Source organism: Amblyomma americanum, chromosome 4 (genome assembly GCF_052857255.1).
Source record: "Amblyomma americanum isolate KBUSLIRL-KWMA chromosome 4, ASM5285725v1, whole genome shotgun sequence".
NCBI lineage: Eukaryota > Metazoa > Arthropoda > Arachnida > Ixodida > Ixodidae > Amblyomma > Amblyomma americanum.
Window position 1 is genome coordinate 148,478,100 of NC_135500.1, and position 20,550 is coordinate 148,498,649.

The window sequence follows — 20,550 nt, forward strand, 5'->3', positions numbered from 1 at the left end:
AGGATATTCCAGATTTCTCCACAGTGCGGGCAACGCACATCTGGGATGGAGGGTTCAGCGCCGCGGTGCAATCCATTAGCGTGGCGGTGTTCATAATCCTCATACCTGGCCTCAGAGATTGGCGAAGGGGCCCAGGAAGGTTTCAGCAAACCGGCCCTTTATGCCTGACCTCGAAGGTCATGCATCATACGTAGCGCTCGCCCGTCTCATCCGTTGAGATGTGGCAGTAGTTTATTATCTTTCGTTATCAACAGCAAAATGAACTTTTCCTATTCGAATGACATCACAATAAGGTTAATACTGTGAATTTGTGTTGCGATACCCCAAATGAAGATCAGTGTTGTGTTTTTTAACAGATGCAGCTATAACCGCGAAAGCAGAGCTTCGCTGTTCCTCACAATTAGTCACTGAATACTTTCACAAATAGCGAGCGCTCCAAAAAATTTTCGATTCGGTTCGCTCTCCAGTCGATTTGTAATTGATTAGTTATTTAACTGAACTATTCGCATTCAATTCGGTAACAAAGCTACAGTATTCGTATTCGATTCGGTTTAGAAAAACTACTTTTCGCACACCATCAATAATGTTAATAGTATGCGCAGTGTCTTAATGCGTAGATTTCACAAATTATAAGCGATAATGCCTGCAAGGCATTAACAAAGAGTAGTGAAAGACAGATGACAGCCATCTATCTTTCACTACTCTGTGTTAATGCCTTGCAGACATTATCGAGAGTATAAAATTCTGTTTCTTGCATGTAATAAAGATCAGTTGGAAGTGAGCGCTCGTGTTGTGTGTCTTATTCTACGTTCTTGTTTTTTGCACGTTTACGTTCAGCATGGAAAACCAACTCGCCCAAACTCGGCCTTTATTGGGAATATTCATTAATTCATCTAGCTGCGTGGGCGACTGGCTATTACGCTGTGCTTGGGTATGACAGCAAAGAAAAGGAAAGTCTGTACCAGTGGATGCTGAATAACTATGGATCCTATTTGATCTTCACTTAAAAGTGCGGTTACCTGGACGGCAGTGGGAGTTCAGGGGTAGCCCCGGGTCGCGGCGACGGGCTGGCCGTCTGGGCGCGGCGCTCCGGGCCGCGCTAGCAGCGTTTACCGCGTGGGCAGCCTCGTCAGCGCGGTCCATGTGGGGCAACAACTCTGCTCCGGCACGACTCTCCTCCGATGCCACCCCCTCTGGCCCTGCCAGCAAGCCTGCAAAGCGTGTAAAAGGGATGGCATACTATAGCTGGCGGCAACTTGCACGGGCTCAGCTTACAAAAATGTATTTCGTAGTAAAAGTTGGTTGCTTTGCCTGTGTGGCTGTGTTGATGTTCATTCGGGTGCACTTATTGCTGAGAAAATCGGAAATAAAAAAAATGGATTTCTTTTTTTTCCCGCTATTCGGTTAAAACACGTGACGTCAGTAATGAAAATGACTCCGTGAATACCGACCAGGAAATAATAGTACGGTCGGCTAGCCTCAGAGATCCGAAAAAAGAACAGAAACACTGACGTCGCCCCAGTTTGTGAAAACGGCGTATGGCCACTGGCAATAACCGTATTTAATTTTTGGTCCTCTTTAGGTCATAAAAGTTCCGTTTGTAGTGAAGGTAAGCCTTATTTGTAATTAGAACGAAGTAGTCATTCTATGAACGCCAACTTAAGTTTGCCTTCAATATTATTTTAATTATTGTAATACAAGGCACTTGTCTTCTGACGCCATTGAGGAGGCCTCCATCGAATCTAGAAAGCTGGATGCACAACGGAAACATTAAGGTAGAAATGCGGGATAGACATTTTAAGTATTGTAATGCAATGGGCAGATGGGAAATGCAGTGCATGCTTCGTTGCTCTTTTTATACGTTAGGATGCTTTCGCGGTAAAAATTCCAGAAAATTTTGTGTCGCAGCACTGGATTGCAGGAAGCCTCACGTTAAAAGCGAAACTCTAGAAGGAAACTTCATCAAGACAATTAAGCGCAGGCATAATGACGCCCTGCCCGGTGGAGGACGAGGACCGCAGAAGCTGGTTGTTTTGATCTCTTGATAGCATGCTGCCTGCAGTGATTGCAATAATAGTGCCACTGGCCACTCTGGCACATGTAAGTTGCTTTTGCGGTTGTTTTTGCAGTTGGCTGAGTTACTCTTAACCTTTCAATGCCGAAGTTAAGAAGGAATCGAATTAAAAAGTGTTAGCTCCACCTTATGCAAGCTGACCTACCGACAATCGAAAGCCAAAATCGAAACTTTGTTGGTGCCGCTAAAGTTTGAAAACTTGGTCTGTCGCCGATTAGCAACAAGTAGCACTTGGTCTGTTTAATGCACGTAGTCCGACTTGAGTGAAAGATCAAAGTGAAGGCCTCGAGCCAAATGAAATGTGCCAGCAAACAGTTTTTACTTTCTACGTAACATTTGTCACTTTCACAACATTTCTCATAATATATGCAACATTTATGTCCCCGTTTCTTTCACGCAGATTGGCCACAGAGGCGCCGAACATATTCATTTGAAAGCGCTGGCCACGAAAGACATGGTGACAGCAAACTTTGCATCAAAACTTTATGTAGCAATGAATACACGGCGTGCAAAGGGTATGTCATGAATACGCGGCATTTGGCAGTAAAGCGTCAAAAATACTTATATGGCAGAATGATGAAACCCAGTGGCCATCCATTTTCAGGTGGAGGCATTTTCAGTTCGGAGGCATTTTCGTCCTGCAGTTAACAATATCTGATGGCACTTTCAACGTAAGCGATGCATGTGCACGTTTTCAAAAGGTAGTGGCACTAAGGATTTTCGAAACAATGTGGTTTGATTGAAGTTTTTTTTTCTTAGAGAACATGCATTTTTAGGCTCAATTCATGCGTGCAAAAAAAACCGCTATAGGTTGTTCGCTCTACTGCAATACGGTTTCGCAATCATTGCTTCTTTTTTAGAACATCATGCTGAAGTGCCCCAGGATGTATGAAACTCAAACCATGCGAGATAATAAGCCCCGACAAATTTTTGCCAAGAAGTCAAACAAGAAGAATATGGTTCTGTGTCTACAACCTGTTGTGGCTGGCTTGAAAGCTGAAAACAGAAACTACAGTAAAGTACAAATCAAGTCTGCAGTAAAGTTCCGCCCAGATTCAGGACTGCCACACAGGACTCCTCCGCAACAAAAAAGTTGTTCATTGAGAAAGTTTTACTCATTTCCTAAACAATAAACCAATCAGAAGACTAAATTATAAGCTAAATATTTTTAGATGCCTCTGACTTGTTTGATATATTCAAACATTAAAAGGTGATTTCATTGCTTGTGCGGTTGGTCAGCGGAGGAATACAAGATGCCGCGGTCCATGGCCCATTTTTAAAGCTGCTTTTTTTTAAAAGTTGTATCATGCTATAGAAACAGCACTGAACTGTATGTACAAACAAGAAGAATGCCTGCTAAGAAGAAAAAAGATAACATGCAAGGCTGTAGCGCATCACAAAACAAGCGACGAAAATACGTAGAAGCGGACGACTTGTTACGGTCACGTCAACAATCCCTCAGAAAAGTTAGTTAATCGCTGAGAGCACAGGGAGTACACGTCAGTTCGAGGTTTGAATCTTCGCACCTCGCTACGAAAGCGTTAGTCGTCATTGTATCGCTAATTGACCGGCACTACTGACAGTGAAGAGGCGGGCCACGGAGTCGCTGGGAAGCCCGGTAATTGCGTTGCCCGCTGCAGACCGTTCCCGTGACAACCGACTTGGCCTTGTTAGGACGCGGCGGCGCTGGCGGATTAGGTAATTTTGTTGTGGCCGGGTGATTGCACACTGTTCCCGGGTTCCGGTCATGCCAAGCGTGCCCGCTGGAAGTCGCGCATTTGCAAAGTGCAAACAGTTAGTCTTCACTCCTGGTTACCAAGGTTTTAAAACTTCCATGTCACGATTGAAAAGCAAATAGAAAGTTTCTGCACGCGGTTCGGGACGGAATGTCTTGTGATATTTTGTAGACTTGTGACGAGAAAATTTAAGCACTTTATTATATCGAACAACTACATCGGTTATAAGATATTTTGCACTGTAGGAAGGCAGGCCAGGTGCTCGGATTAGAACGAGTCCCTGACCTCACCCGCCAGCATTATCTAAGAAAATTTATTTCAAAGCGTGATTATGCGTATAGCGCGTATCTCTAGTGCACGTAATTAACCGTGCCTATTCCTATATACAGAATGAACAACATTCTAGTTTCTGGGGAAGCTTCGTACAAGTAACCTGTCCGACAAAATGCTTCTCATCCTATTTTGTACGCGTTTATCCCAGTATAGCCTACTAAGTCGAACAGTCTGTTGTAGGAAACACCGCGCAGAACGCCGTGTTCTCTGTTTTTTTTTCTCCAGATGAGCAAGCACAATACATGCGAATAGCAATGCTGAAAACTGCGCGTGAATGACACATATCTGCTGAAGGTTTTTATTTTTTTTCCGCGATGGAAGCGATGCAGTATACAAAATTACGGTGATGAAGTGTGGCTCCATGGATTGAGCCATTCATGACTCTTGCCAAGCGTTGCACTCGGAATAAGGCACTCCTAGTACTTCTAATTCTCTATTCACTACACTGAGCACTGAGACAAGTTTGGTCGATGGTTCGAAAATTTCAGAGGGGCAGCAATTTTTGGTTGTAGCATGCAGGTGGCATGGAGCATTATAACTCGGTGATCTGGACTTGCTGGTCGTTCAGCATAACGCGAATTGCGTTTCCGGATGAATGAATTCAAAGCTTCTGTCAGTTAATAGAGGTCTTGGCGAGCTTGGCAGAGGGATGTGTCGGAGCCTGATGCCTATAGAGACTCACTCGACATTACGGTAGTCCATTTTCAGTATCTCGTGGACGTGATTAAAAACGAGAGACGTTAACCTAATTTTGTGCGCCTAAATTTTGGAGTAACGTTATCAAGTGCCGCTCCAAGTGATGGTTCAGATGGCCGACGGCATAGTCAAGAGTGTTCCGACAGAATGCTACCGAGCACGCTTTAATGAAGCTGGAATGAGGAGCAAGTATGTTAGATGAACGCAACCTGACTCCGGAGCACTGTCGCTATCACAGTGAACAAATCAGGCTAACAGAATTATTATTCATGTCAGATATGCCAGAATGGAAGCGAGAAGATAAGAGTCAACAGGATAGAGTCCTGTGTATTCTTCGTCTAGTCCCCGTTTGTTCGCGCTGTTTTTTTGCATTAAGATAAGAGTGCCAGAGGGATCGGCGCGTGGTTGTTGCTTTGAAACACAGGTTACCTAACAGGATTCTGCCTTGCTAAGCGGCGAGCGACATCAGTGACAGAGGCAGGTGTGGATTTTTTGCGCAAGGAAACAAGACATCGACGACGGACCCGTGAAAAGCAGCTAAGTGGTATCTACGTATTCCGACGACATAAGACCGTGCGCCAGCGTGGAATTATGACAAGTCAATTTGCAAAGCGGTTAACCAGCGAAAACGGATCGTGATTAGTCTGTTTTTCGCATCACTCAACTCTGTGATCGGGCAGTGAGGTTGCGTTAATAAACATGAACTATTTTAGCGCAAAAGCACTACTTCGCGTTGTCAAACCCAACCCAGAATCCTGTGGCGTCCCTGACCTTGAGGGTGCAGAAATAAAATAAAAATTGCCGCGATTTGGGTTTCGAATCGGCAGCGGCACGAATAAATACGCTTCTTTGGCCACTTCACGAGTGCACTATTTTATCACCGCAGCCGATCACGCCTCGTGTTAAATAACAACGCTCACTAGCGCTGTGCACTGCACATCGTCGTCTTCATGAACTTCCACTCGCGGCGCGAACAGATCAGATCAACTTAAAACCGATCAAAGTTTAACCTGAGTCTAATATCGTCGCCAGACGTGCCGGCAAACCAGAACAGCAAAACCAGGAGCCAACCAGGCTAAACACATGCTTTCGCACGTCTATTCGGCTTAACTACGTTAAAACTCTACCACTTTTTACGAGTGAGCAGCCTTGCGGATCTCTGAATGGTCTACCTCATCTCTTCAGCTCACACATCGATGCGGCTATTTAGTGAGCTTAGCAAACAGAAATAGTGCGCGCAGACGACACGCATGTCTACTGAGCAGGACCGGAAGCGCTCCGCTGGTGACCTTTCGACGACGCTCATCCGTCCCTCAGATGACACTTCGTGGAGGGCGTCCTCCTGACGCGAAAAGCAAAAGGATCCGCTTTGATCTCGATCCTCTGGTGTAGGGCCGCAGCTGGAGGCAGTTTTCCATCAAATTTTGTTGACCTTCCGCAAGAGATTGAACCGGACCGGAGCGCCGAGACGTGAACGGGCGACCAAGCAGAGGCGATCCCTCTACGCATTGAATCTGCCCAGCGCAAGCCCACCCTTTCAGACTGTGAGGCAATTTCATTTCGCTTTGGCTCTGGACTTAGGTGACACCCTTCGCTTGCTTATTTCTTGCCATGCCTGTCAGTACCATTTATAAAAGTAGAAGAAGGAATGCAACAAACATGGAGGATGTTTTTCAAAAGCCAGTGTCACGGGAAGCCTCTCACATAAGGATGAACTAAAGGTTATGGTGAACAACAAAGAAAGCAAGAATTAGATCTCAGTGTGTTTTTATGAAGGCTTAAAACATGCTCTGGATGCAAAACATGCAGGCTGCGCCATGATTCCTACTTTAACCAAGTCGAATGTCGTCGTTTTCACGCAGCTCTTGACCGAACGCAACGTCTTGATGCGAAAAAGAAAAAGAAACTGTTGGAAGTCATGTCTCCCAGCTGTTTATATTCGTGAATAGTTGACTGCTTCGCGGAAGTGTGAAGTCACACTCTGACGTTTTCAATCGGTCATTCTTGTAAAATGTATTGGAATGAAAAGTTGCTTTGCTAGTTAGATAACGAGGAAAAGTTGATTAAAATGTTTCCTCGCTCAAAGGTCTCGCACTGCACGAATTCCACGCGATGCTTAGCTGAAATGGAATGTAGTTTTACCATTACAATTAAATTTCGCAGCACGTGACACCTATGTATCTAACTATCAGCACCGCCTTAATTGAAGGAGCTTAAATACCATCCTAGCCTTTGGAAAGCCCCCTGACATTTTGGATTCCACTTCATTAGAGCACGACTACCAGCGCCCCGATAAGTCACGGTATCCAGACGAAAATTCTTCTGCTAAACCTCCCTGCCTTTATTCTACCACTTTTCTTTCTCTTTCTCTCTCTGTGAATAGTGTGAGAAATTTCAGATTTAGTTCATTGGTTTATTCAATATTAGCACACAGTCGTTTGACTCCAAGCAAGAGTTAGTACCAAGGAAATGAAGGCATTAAAACACACACCACCAACAAAAACAAACTACACGAGCAGCATCAGAGACTCGAAGTTTCCAGTTCACTTCAAAAAACAGGTTAAAACATCTCGACATTGGGACTATTGACTATATACTTCGAAAATTTCTTTTAATCACTTTTGGTTCAAATTAAAAATAATTTAACCTTTTTAGAAGTTCGCGATAAAAGGTTTTATTATTAAATTGTAAGCTCACATATGAGTGCGTGATGGCCACATAGATGATGTCGTAGGAAACCGCGATATGATTTATATTTGCTGCTTTTAAAAAGGAAGTTATGGTATGCGGGTTGAAGCAAGCAGAATCTTCATTCAGGAATCGATTTCATTTACTAGTTCGCCCTTGAACGCGAAACGTGAAAGTTTTGATGCACTCACGTTTTCAGCTTCCAAGTAAGCAAAATCCAAAAATAGCTGCATGGTAATCGTTTTTAAAACAAGTGGAATCATATTACTAGTTGCGCAGTATAAAACATTTCTTCATCTTTCTGCAATAGTTGCACAGGAACTTAAAAAATTTGGAGTCGACATTGAGGACCGGCTGGCGAAGGTAGAAATAATAGGATGAGGCTAAGAGTTATAATAAAGTCTTGAAGAAAGGCAGCAGAAGTTATTACGAGAACTGGATTGTTTTGTTTGTGGTGTTTGCAACAGTGCAGTCAAGATATTTTAGACATTTGTGTTGTCCTTCAATCGATTTTCGGCGTCTCCTGCTAACAACGAGAATTCAGCCTTTTGTACCCAACTCCGTATATTTTTAATTGCGTGCGCAATTGCTCAGTTAGGTGTTCATTCATGTCTCTATTAGCTAGTTCACGCAGCAGTTAATTGACGTTGGAGTACGTGACGTTTATCAGCTACCGACCACAGACATTTCTTACAGAGGGTTCGAGAAACGCTTTACGTTCTTTTGTTAAAGCGAGTTCATTAAAAAACACGTCCTCGTCAGGCGGTAAGGAGCGGCGCGCTTAGACGAAGTATCGTTTTCTTGATTAATAGTAAAGTTATCCTTTAACAATTGTTATTATGTAATGCTTCAATAGTATGACTACCTGAAAACTTTTTCCTGCCCTCGAAGGCGATGTAAAACCAAGCGTTCTACTCTTTGTTACCCCAGAATGATCATGCGTAGCTTACGAGACCACTTGTCCCTAGTAGGTGATCCCAAAGCCGACCTCGCAGTCAGTGAGACATTAGTTCAAACGCAGCTGCACCTGCTGAGTTCCTAAAGTTTACTAGAGCCTCCAAAGTGGGCTCTTGAAGTACGTACATGGGATTGATTTTTGCCGGAGACAGGCAAAAAGCACATTGCTCTTAAAATCTGAATTGTACGCATTCGAGTGCTTTTCAAACTGCATGACAGCTGCTTCTATGCAGAAGAAGCCCGATCTCCTGCGAAAAGCATCGAATCTTTCCGTCCATCTGATGGTTTCGTCAACACGAAGCTTCGGATCTGGCACCAGGCACTTTCGGGGCGTAAAGTTCGCCGTCCAATGGCCCGTGACGATGACGCAATAGGTGTCTGGGATGAGTGCAGCATGGCACTCGTCTTTTTGCTTCAGCTGTTGTGGCACCACGGAATGGTGTCACCACAATGGATCCTTGGGAACACGACAGCTGCCTCCTTCACAGGCGTTCCAGTTTTTTTATTTAAATCTGAGGAAAGGATTACCAGCTTCGCGCATGAAGAACTTAGAAGCAGTTCGCGTGTTTTTTTTTGCATTGCACATTTCCGTTCGTTTCAGCGACAGTACTCTCCACCGCCGTGAACGTACGAAGGACACTGGTACAACGAGGTCACCAAGCAGCTCGCATTGTGTGTTAATGTTCAATAAATCGACGTCGTAGCGACAGCATTTGATGAATGTTTTATTATTTGTATAAAATTATTATTGATTTATTTCTGAACGTATGGCATCTTAGCAAACTACTTTAATCCGTACAACTGACACGACACGGTCGCATGTTTGGTTATGACATCCTTGTATTCATGACATCCTGACATTATGACATCCTAGTATTCATAACGAAAATTTATCTCCCTGTTGAAGCTCGTTGTTAATAGTGGGATGATATTATTAATGGGGGCCACTGCGGAAAAAAGATCGCTTAGGCTTTGTATCATACTTAGTTTGGAACCTTATGCCATGTTTACTTGTCTTCAAGTTTAATAAGGCGGGCAGATAGCCGTGCTGCAAAAGATGAGAACCATGAACATTGCGCCAACGTGTAGTTAAAGCCAAAGCAAAACAAATTACGGAGGGCACTTAATACTGCTAACGTGCTTTGAATGCGAAATAATTGTCTCATCGTAAGCTCCGTTGCGAGTTTCATTATTATTTCCTTTTTAATGACACACCTACTCATTAGCATATAGTCGTAAGGAAACGCATACACTCGGTTCACCTTTATTACTAACAAGTAACGCGGTTTTGTGGCCTATGGGTTGTGTGCTCCCGCGCAATATAGCAATCTGGAGTTTCTTGATTAAATTCCCCCTACATTCGGAAGCATTTTTTTCTTTGCAGTAGGCGTCACTATCTTATAATCTACATCTGACGTCATGTGAGAGCATAGTGATGTTATTGAGAAATTTTGCGCCATGGAGGGCGGAAGACGGTGGCTTTTGTGCCAATGTGGCACATAATACTGTCCCACTAACAAAGGTGAGTAAAGTTAACTCGGAGTAGGGAATATTCTTTCCAACGTAAAGGGTCGAATGAGCTCACGTGATTTACTGGTGCTCTTATGTTCCTACTAAACATGAGCTTAAGTTCCGCTGTCTTTCCTGACTTAGCGCTTTTTAGTTCCGGAGCCATACCGATGAAAGCAGTCCTTGTTTACATGAATCCTACAGTAAGATGTTGGACGGCGTGACAAAGCTAAAAGAATGATTTTTAATGATGTTGCTTATAATTCTAATAAGTTCCAGGTTCTGGGTCTTTGGAGAAGTCAAAATAGTATCACCACACTTTACTGAGCAAAAAGAACGTGCTTGCTGAAGTGCACCATCCAAGAAAACCTGTGAACAAAAAAGAAATGCCAGGTAGTTACAGCGGCCGCGATCAAGTAAGCCGAGAAATATAAGGTTTTGGCATAGATCAGGAATGCCCAGAGTCTTAATGCGTGCATTTTCCTCCTATGATGTGTTACAAACCGATAGGATGCTGCCCTTTAACCTGCCTCCTCAGAATAAGTATTTCAACAGAGCCAGAAAGACTACGCAACCGTTTCTTCAGTAGCTCAGGTCCTCTCTGCCCACGGTAAACCAATTGCCACGCGTACTGGCGAACTCAAACAAACGGCGGTTAGTCACTGACACGCGTGGACCTATGTTTGCGCCGGCGTCTGTAAATGAGCCGGCATACGTAACGAGGCAAGGGTTCTGCCTGAGTCGCAGAGTCTTGTGTTATCCCCGCTTTCGACACCAAGCTCGCAAACAAAGCTGCAATTTTGTTAACACTTGGCTCGTTCAAAGGGAGCAGTCTCCAGCCAACGGCTCCTTGCGACGCCTCGTCACGCCGCAAGCCGTTAGGTCTCCAAGTAACCAGTTAACGCGGTAGAGGGAGAAGCAGTCTTCTGGGAATATGAACCCGAGGCAAAATCCGCCGTGCGAAGCGAACCCATCGTTGGGGGGCACTTTCGCCGGCCGAGCCGTAGTCAAGACGCCGAACTTGGCGATCTTCGCGATCTTCGTACACTTGCGCCATATAGAGCGGCTCTCGTGGAGGTACCGGCCTCTGGGGACAACTTTCTCCCTTCCTGCGAGCAACAACCATCCATCTTCGTTGGCGGCCGCCCATTGAGTGGCGTCCGTACGCCCTCTTGAGGCGAGTTGGGGAACACTTACGCCGATGGCTCAATGCGACACCCGCGGACGGCCCCGTGGTCCAGGAGGTCACGCAACGCACCTCGCTTGCGGGATGGGGTGTCCGCAGCCCAAGCGACTCTAATCGATGCCTCAGAGACGTCGTCTTGCTTTTCTTGGAGGGCAAACTTACTTCGCTCGTCGCACGTGTGCATTCGCGTCTGCCGCTTGCAGCGCTGTCGACCGGCCGCGACCCTCCTGAGTTGGGTAAGAAGATTTCCACGAGTGCACAGGACGATGCGGGAACGGTTCTGGGTGGAAAAGAGAAGGCGATATGGGGATGACGTACAAGTGACGCAGTACATGAGGCAGCGCATTCGGGGAGAACCAGGGCTGATCGATCTGATATTAGTTGCAGCATAGAACCACTGGAAGCTTCGCAATGTACCGTAGGTATATTTCAGAAGACAATAGACGACGGATCATTCGATTTAGCAAGGTACTTAGATCTATTTCAGAATACAATAGATGACGGATATTTCGATACGTCTATCAAAGTAGGGGTTAAGACAAGAGGAGCTAGGTTAAACTGCGCCGATCGAAATGGTCTAAGCGATAAAACTTCGAAGAAGCATAGTTCGGCGGGAGAATTAACGCCGATTATGATACCGACAAAGAGAGGTCTAAAAATATTACGTTCACTACTTTCAAGGTGGCCCAAATACAATGCGATGCAAAAAAAAAGCGAATGTTTGGCTGTCTTAGGCAGATCATCTGTACCACGTTCTATAGCAAGTCTACTGTATGATTCAGGGGCAGCTACATATGTGCGCAAGTTGGTAAAGGAATTAGAACATTGTATGACTAGTTCGTATTAGAAGCGTGTTAAGGACTTTTGCAAGTCGCTTCACACGCCGAGGAACATTTCCCCTGTTAATTAGTGAGACAACAGCGCGATAAGCGCCTTTATTCAAGTTGTAGGACAAGCCTAGCATAATTACTGCGGTGTAGGGTCCCATTAGGACGCTTTCAGAACTATCAAGGAAAGCACGTGAAATCTGATAAACACGGTGCACTATAACGCTAGCTCTCAGGCCACTACCAGAAAAGCCGAGTGAGTCCAAGTACTGCTCCGGTCGCGCTTTCTTCCATTAAGGCGATGAAAAAGAAATCAATACGCTTTACGGTATGCCTGTAAGAAGCGATTTGTCGCTTCTCGTATGAGTCGCAAAGTAAATGAAGTTAGCGAAAGACAAATTAATAAGAGAGTTCCGAAAATTCGTTGTTCTCGAAGCTGGATAATAATAAGTTTTTAACTTTTAACACGGCAGTGGTGAGTGTCTTTCGAGGACATAATCTTTTTATTTATATTAGGCTCCACTACGCAATGAAATCGACGTAGGACACTATTAAGATACAGCTGCCCGTGTGCAGCATAGTGGAGTAAAATGCAAACTTTCGCGCTCATAAGCACTGAGAATGTTTCTTTAATGAGAAAACATTCATGTCACAGCGAAGTCGATAGGTTGAAATTATAGATATAGCCAATCACCATCTAACTCATGGAAACTTGAAAGAAAATATCCCCCTACAGCTCCGTGAGCGAGCTTTTGCTGCTAAGGCGGAGTATGCTCTATGGACGGCTAATTGAAGCACCTGTCTATTTGAATCTTGCACGCGTGGGAAGGGGCAATGTAGCGTGAAAAGCTAAAAGAAATGAGCAATGTTCATAATCAACTCACGCAAAAGGAGATAATCAGAAATTACTTTGAAGATGTACCTAAACGCCATCACCTATTGGGAAGAAGGTGTTTTTTTGGACTTACGTAGATAGAAATGACACTTTTTGAGCGGTAAAGAGCGTGGACGTCATTACTGAAAATTTCTGAATTCGTGTGTGGTGCAATGGGAATGATATCCAAGGAGGGAGGGGGCGGAGGGAGAGGAAGGGGCACATGAACCTTAGCAATTTTCTTCAGAGAAGCGCTTTTTTCCGACACAGGGTAGACAGAAAGAACTGGCTGAAAATATGGTGCTGCAAGGAGCTGTTTCCTCTATGTATGCATGTAATCAAAATTCCTTTTTATCTATTTATGCTAACGGCAGCGGATGAATTGGCGCGTTGCATAGAGCTTCAATGCTCAAGCTGCTCCTCAAAGAGATGAGGTGGCACGTTTCATAACACAAGAAACTCTCACGCACTTATCGCAAAACTTCTACTGCGATGCTGCAAAGTGTCGTAAGCAGTCTGGAAAGACAAATACGCCTCCCTGAAAGTGTAATTCGCGGTCGAATAAATGAGGCAGCTGAAATTAAAAGCCCTACAACGCGCCTTCATTTCTTGGAAGTGTGCTGTCAGCATTCGCCTATCAATCTTCTGGGGATAATAAATTGACGAAGAACACATCTCCCCGGTTGTCGAAAGCGCGACGTGAAACAGGCAAAAAAAGAAAATCCCGCGGTGTCAATGTGAGACAGGTCCCCAATTGAACCGACTTAGTGAATGCCCAAGTAAGCTTTTTCGACGACAGGCCGCCACACGAGAATTGGAGAGCTTAAACCAGTTATGTTTGCCTTGAGCCGCTTCAGCGGCAGCCGTTAACGCGGTATTCTCTCGTGTTTGCGCTGAGTTTGACAGCGTTAAGTCATGGCGCAGTATCGGGGCCTCTTGCATCAGAGCACTCACAGCCGCTAAGCACAGCTATGTCGCCCAGTTCACGTTAGTGCCGAAAGATATTGGTAGAGTGAAAAACTCGAAGCGTCCTGCATTTCCTGGTATATAACGACCGCCCTTTGGGTAGAAATGTTGAGCGGTGAGAAGTGGTGAAGTCGTTTTGATTTCCTCACTTCCATTCATTTTCTCGCCAGCCGCCGCGGTGACTCAATGGTTATGGCGCTCGGCTGCTGGCCCGAAAGACGCGGGTTCGATCCCGGCCGCGGTGGTCGAATTTCGACGGAGGCGAAATTATAGAGGCCCGTGTGTTGTGCGATGTCAGTGCACGTTAAAGAACCCCAGGTGGTCGAAATTTCCGGAACCCTTCAATACGGCGTCTCTCATAGCCCGAGTCGCTTTGGGACATTAAAACCCTCATAAACCAAAACCATTTTCTCGCCAAAATCTTCGCGGTTATCATTGGGGTTACTGATCATCGAGCGAAAATCCTCAGCGTGAAAGATTGAAATTCTGCAAAGAAATCTATACCAATTGTGAGCGAGGGAAAACTGGATGCAAATAGCTGAAGGTAACGAAAATGGTAGCCGGCTGACCTGAAATGAGTTGAAGTTTGATGATGTGCCAAAGTTAAATATTATTAAATGGCACATATTCTTGTATTTCAATCATTTGGGCTCATTTTGCGTTTCATATCATTCTCAGGTCTGCGTCAGGACGTATTCCCGGATATTAAAACTCAAACAATGAGTGGTACCTCTCGAAGCAGCATGTGTTGAAAAATGTTAATACATGATAAGTAGCTTTTTGGTTTGTTAAAAAGGAAATTATTGGCTGATTTGCTCTTGTGATAACGCTAATTTCAGCGATGGCTAGGGGTAGTGCGAAATACAGGTGTCATACCCAACAATTCTTGACAAAAGCATTCTTAAACGAGAATTGGGGTATGAACGCAATTTTTTCATATATTTCAATATTTCACTATAACAATCAATATATCCGCAGATCTCCCGTCGGCAGGCTTAAATTATTTTGCTATTAGCGTTTTTATTATCGTCAAAAGCGTTCACCATTGGTTTTCTTTGGCAGTTTTAATGGCTCGATGAAAGCGATGGAAACACTACAAACGAAAAATTTTGCTACACATATCAGAAGAATGGGCCATTACCTTCAATATTTCTATATCAGTACCTTACAGTTTTGCAACATTCAGAATTTTTGCCCAGGAACGTTGGACATGGCTAAGCTTCTGTGGAGGCCTTTCGTTGAGGGTGTTGTAGTGGCCGAGCGCAGTAAGTACTCATGTAGGTTGAAGCATAGCTTAACGAGTCTCGCCGGGTCGGGTGTCCGGTCTTAGCTTCGGCGGCTCCGAACTCAAAGCTTGCGTTCCGGGTCTCGGTGTGGATGCAAGGCCTTTTCACCTACATTAGAAAGTACCTGCTGATCTATGGCGTCCGACGCTTTTGAGACTTCGGTTTCACGAATCGCTCTACAGGTGCCTCACCATGCGCCACACGGTCGAGCGTTGAGGCGCTAACCAATCCGCTGTTCTCCGTGCCATGGAGCCCTCGTGAAGCCCGACCGCTTCCGCGCTTGTTGCACCCGTCACGCCGGTGACCTCGTGAAGCGCGACCGCTTCCGCGCTGGTTGCACCCGCCACGCCGGAGATCAATGGCTTGTTGATTTATAAGGCTGGAATTCAACCTGCGCAGTCGACGCCAGCAACGACGACGGGGAGATTTTGCCGAGCGTGCCATTGACAGCTGTCGACGTACAATTTACGTTGCGACACCTGGTCAGCAGCGGACATATATGCATTTATATGGGGGTTAAGGACAACGCATCGAGCTATGTAAAGAAAAAATGATAGGTGTAACGTAAAGAGACCGGAAGAGTGGGTGAGGGAACAAACACAGGTTAATGACATCCTAGTCGAAATCAAGAGGAAGAAATGGGCTTGGGCAGGGCATGTACTGCGAAGGCAATATAACCGATGGTTCCTAAGGGTATAATAGAGACCGGCTAGTTGGTGACTATTAGTAGAGTGCATTTTGAAACCGCCCAAAAAAAGACAAGGGACAAGGAAGAAACCAACAGGACAGAGCACGGAACTTCAACTGGTTTATTACAACAGTGTGTCACATTTATATAATCATCGTCAAGTATCCTCAACAAGTTCGGGTCTAAACTAAGCAGAGAAGTGTAAGAGGCCTACTGTATCAAGAAGGAATCCGGCTCGTGTGTCAGCAAAACCTCGGTTAACCTATCCGATAAAGAGTATTCATATCTGGATTGCAGTATGTTTCGTACACGCCCGCGCACAAGTGTTACGTGATGATTGTTTGTCATGTTACCACGTGATTACGATGATTGTATAAATGTGACACGCTGTTGTAATAAACCAGCTGAAGTTCCGCGCTCTGTCCTGTTGGTTTCTTCCTCGTCCCTTGTGTTTTTTTGCGCGGTTTCAAGATGCACTCTCCTAAGGGTAACAGAGTCGATTTCAAGAGAAGGCAAGCGTAGCACGGGGCGGCAGAAGGTTAGGTGGGCGGAATGAGATCAGCAAGTTTGCGGGCATAGGGTGGCCGCAGCTGGCACAGGCTGGGGTTAATTGGGGAGATAAGGGAGGGGCCTTTGCCCTGTAGTGGGCACAGTCAGGCTGATGATGATGATATGGGGATCAACAACACACGCTATATCCCACATGAACAGCTTTACTCGCATCCTGGTATCGTGCGTTCCCAGACTGGGCGATCTAAATAGATATGGTTGTATCAGGTTTAACAAAGAAGAACAGCCGGGTTACCTACTAGAACAAGCAAGTACAATATCGAAGACTTGAACTCCTGTGTATTCAGTACTTTTAACGCACCTGTTAGTAACCACGCATAACGAAGCGGTGAATGAAGATGATATATCGAGGGACTCAAGAGAGAATGAATCGGCCAGAAAATTATGAACTCTGCATTTAAGTTTTGCGGCACGAAAAACAGCATAGCCGTAATCGCTCCAGAAAGTTCCAGACAAGCACGACCAAGGGCAGACGATAACTTGTTTATTACGCTCAACTGCAATGTTTTTAGCACGCTGTGTAGAATTCGTCTGAGAGCCGGAAAGAACTCAGCCGCTGATCTGTTCGCCACCGTCAAGCTTCCGTTTGCATGAGAGCTTTCTGTGCAACTAAAACACGCTGTATGTCTTATGATAACATGAGCATCTGACTCATTTAAAGAAGCATTTTTAATACTTCCCACGCTTTTTCAATAGAAACCCTATGTGCCGTCACTTTGGCATTCGAAGATTTTGTTTGGCTGGTGAAGGTAAGGGAGATAGAAGGAAAAAGGAAGAGGAAACAGAGAGATGCACCAGAACTTTCCCTCTTGCTTGCTGCCGCAAAGCGCAGAACGAGGGCCTGGAGACTGGACGGTGAGGTTAATCGAGAGAAGACGAAGAACGACCACACACGAGGAAATATACGTTGATGTACCAAAGAACCGCGCACCAATCACCCAACCCAAAAAAGTGAAAAAGTTCTTTAATCATCTTCGGTTGCATAAATTAAAGTGGCTGGTGATCGAAAAGATCTCACGAAAAGATGCCACAAGTTTAAAATAGACATAAGACAGTTGGCTTCCAAGCCTTCGTTAGTCGCCATTATTATCGACAAATCGAGATAAAAGAATAAAACTAGCTTAAAGTATTTCAGGCAAATGGTAATAAAGAATAAATAAAGGGTTTAAAACTTTTCGCGAAATGAAAAAGAAAAAACTTGAGTTTTCCACTCGCAGGGCCAAAACAAATTTATGCCCTAGAGGCGATCTGAGAGCATCCAGGGCGCGCTCCGCTCTTCACTATGATCTTTGCACGGCGAGATGCAGAAAGGAAGGAAAGGGAGAAGGAAGAAGAGAAATAACGGCAAGCCTTCGAACAAGGATTATATCTTATTCTCATTACTGATCTTTTTTTATGCTTGAGGCTTTGTGCTCCTTAGATGCCGACGAAGCGCGTTCTCAGCAGCGTAACGAGGCAGTGTTTTCGGCCTCAGTTGTGCCCGCCCGTCAAGGGGGAAGGTTGTGGGATGGCTGATCGGGCAGTTGGCAGGGGTGGGGGGGGGGGGGGTTAGAGTATAGGAAGACGTGGTCGATACGATGCGCGATCTGATTTGGTATTCCGAGGCCTTTGCATTTTTCAGACTGGCGCGTATAAGAAAGACGTTCGAGTGCCGCACAACAAGGCCTCTTCGGTTGGTCGGCTATCGCTCGGCGAAAACGAAGAGGTACCGTATTTATCCGTGCATAAGTCGACCAGAGTAAGAGCCCACTCTTATTTTCGGTTTGAAAAAGGAAAAGGTACTCCCAGATGTTTCGGCGTCCCGCGCACGTGCGCACACAAATCTGAGGTGAGCTTAAGGCAAGGTGCTCATTCGTCAAAGTCTGATGCGAGGACCTGGTGTTCAACAGATGGGAGTGGTCGAGAAAAGTTGCTCACTCACTTGAAGAAGGCGGCTGCCACACGTTTGCACGACGCTTTCCCCCAGACCTTTAAGGCCAAGCGGAAAAGCCCACACTTCAATTCGATGAATCTCTTGTGGGGATTTTTACAGACTTTTTCGGGACATTCATGAAAAGGGGGTGCTGGTTTTGCGGACATGCTCCCGCGTTTTATGCTCTTGAAAAAGAAAGCGAATCACTGTTGCCGGATCAATATCCACGTGCCTACTGGTCAGCTTCTCAAATCAAAATTCCTGTTCGCACGAAAAAGGACCGGATTTGTAAGCGGAGAAACACGGTATTAGTTGAACTTTCTCGTATGAAAGAAAAAGGGATAAAAGTTAAAGAGATGTCCGATCCCTGCAATTTGCCGGGAAGACAAGGATTCGTAGCAGTGTAGGAGAGGCCCTTACGTCACCTGTTTTGAGGCCGGAAGTGAGGGCTTCGCCATGGCAGACGTCCACATAAGCGACCAATCAGGGGGCCGAGAGCGACTAGCGTCTCTGTTGCTACAGCAACACCCGTCCATGCACCAAGCAATTCGGGCCGCAGTTACTGCAGAAAACCTCTGGGCCGAGTTGCTGCACGTACCGTTGCCATGAATACGGGATAAAGAATGTCAGTGCTTCTTGCGGAACAACACGTGACTTAAAGCATGCTTTCTGCAACGCAGATCATATAGCTGGGGCCTGACCTGTGTTTTCATTCCTGCATGCAAAGACCTAAATACAAGGCAGATGACTAAGAAACAGCGGTCCCCATACGCAGCGCCAACGATTTCGCCCCGAAGGAAATTACTGTGAACGTCCCCCAAGGTTGATTGACCTAGAGCAGATCGATACAACAAAGCCTTTAGAACTGCGACAAACCCGTCGATCGCGCCCGATGCCGTCATTTGGAATGGCGAAGAATTCAGCGGTGCTCTTTTTGAGCAAAGCTGAGATTTAGGCGAGTTGGTAAGCATTCATGTTGCTTGCCAGCAAGCAGCTTCAGTCTGGAAGTTATGTCGGTGAAGAGAATTGTAGTAGTACTCGAGGGCATAGAAGTACAGTGCAAACCAGAGCCATGATGAAAGCCGAACTTATGTTGAGATGACGGTTGTTCCCCTTGACGTAATATTACTAGTTGTGGAGTATTTTGCGGGAGACAAAAGGAACAAAACTTTAAAATAGGATTGCTTTGATAAAGAAGGAGAGGATAATTAAGAAAAAAAGCAGGCAGATTAGTCATATCATGTCATTCGGTTTGCTATCAAGCATGCCAATAAGTAAAAAAAGATAGGATAGAGGAAGACAAGAGCTAAAAGATAAAAAAGTAGCACAGGAGAGACGCATATGCATGCCTACAAGAAATAATAACACATGATTTAGCTGGTTTAGGCCAAGTGCGCCATAGGCACGCTTGCAGTAGTTGTGCTTAGTTTAACTTGGCTTATTTTAACTTGGGACATTTAAGCTCCGCTTCAAGGATATGACGCAATAGCGTTAATGGGTTAATGCCCATATATACGGAATTCGTCCTTCTCTACTTTAAGTTCATGTATCTCTTAGTTTCTTCTTACGACTTCTGGTGCAGTGGTGCAGCGGTTAAGCGATGCGCCACTGCCCTGAGACGGCAGGTGCTGCCACCGCGTGGGGCTTGTTAGACCCAGGCTGCCCTTCCCGAGCAACCTCTCGAGACCATTCATTAATTGAACTGCCACCTGCTACGGTGGCAGGTTGCTCACAGTATGGTGGGGATGTTGTGATGACGTCAAAAAGTCACGGGGCCTAGGTGGCCCACCTGCCACCCAGGCGGGTAGCACCTAGCTCCTCAAGGTCACAGAGGGACCGGACGAACATCGGCGAAATCAGTGAGCGGAAGGGCTAGCGCACTAAAAAAGACGGTAAATTGTGCTGTCATAAGCGATAACTCTGCCTAGTTGATCCGAGGAAGTGTAAGAGTATCTACGTGGTCTTGTAATAGGACGAAATACGTGTGCAATGCTGAAGGATTATCTGCGAAAGTATTAGCGGCTGATCTGAACAATTTAGCGTGATGGGAAGCACCTTTCCCAATTCAGCGTGGTGTGGAGAGTGGCTGAGAAGGTTGTTGTCAGTGCGGACAGTTGTCAGCATTTGCCAGAGTCATTTCTACTAACGTCGTCAGAGTGACTGCCATTGGCTACACAGAGGCATAAAGAGTGTGTTCCTGCTGTATGTATACCCATGAATGGGCTGGCAATGAGCTGCGTCAGTTCGT

General features: G+C 45.4%; 1 protein-coding gene across 2 annotated transcripts in view; it reads right to left on the reverse strand.

The window, feature by feature from the left end:
* The window catches only part of LOC144128516 (transient receptor potential-gamma protein-like), a 187,271-nt gene that overhangs the window by 64,759 nt on the left and 101,962 nt on the right, over nucleotides 1–20,550 (reverse strand). For both annotated transcript variants that reach the window (XM_077661957.1, XM_077661958.1), the window contains one exon: nucleotides 1,020–1,211. The gene's annotated coding sequence lies outside the window, so the exon portion shown is untranslated. The remainder of the gene's footprint in view (nucleotides 1–1,019; nucleotides 1,212–20,550) is intronic.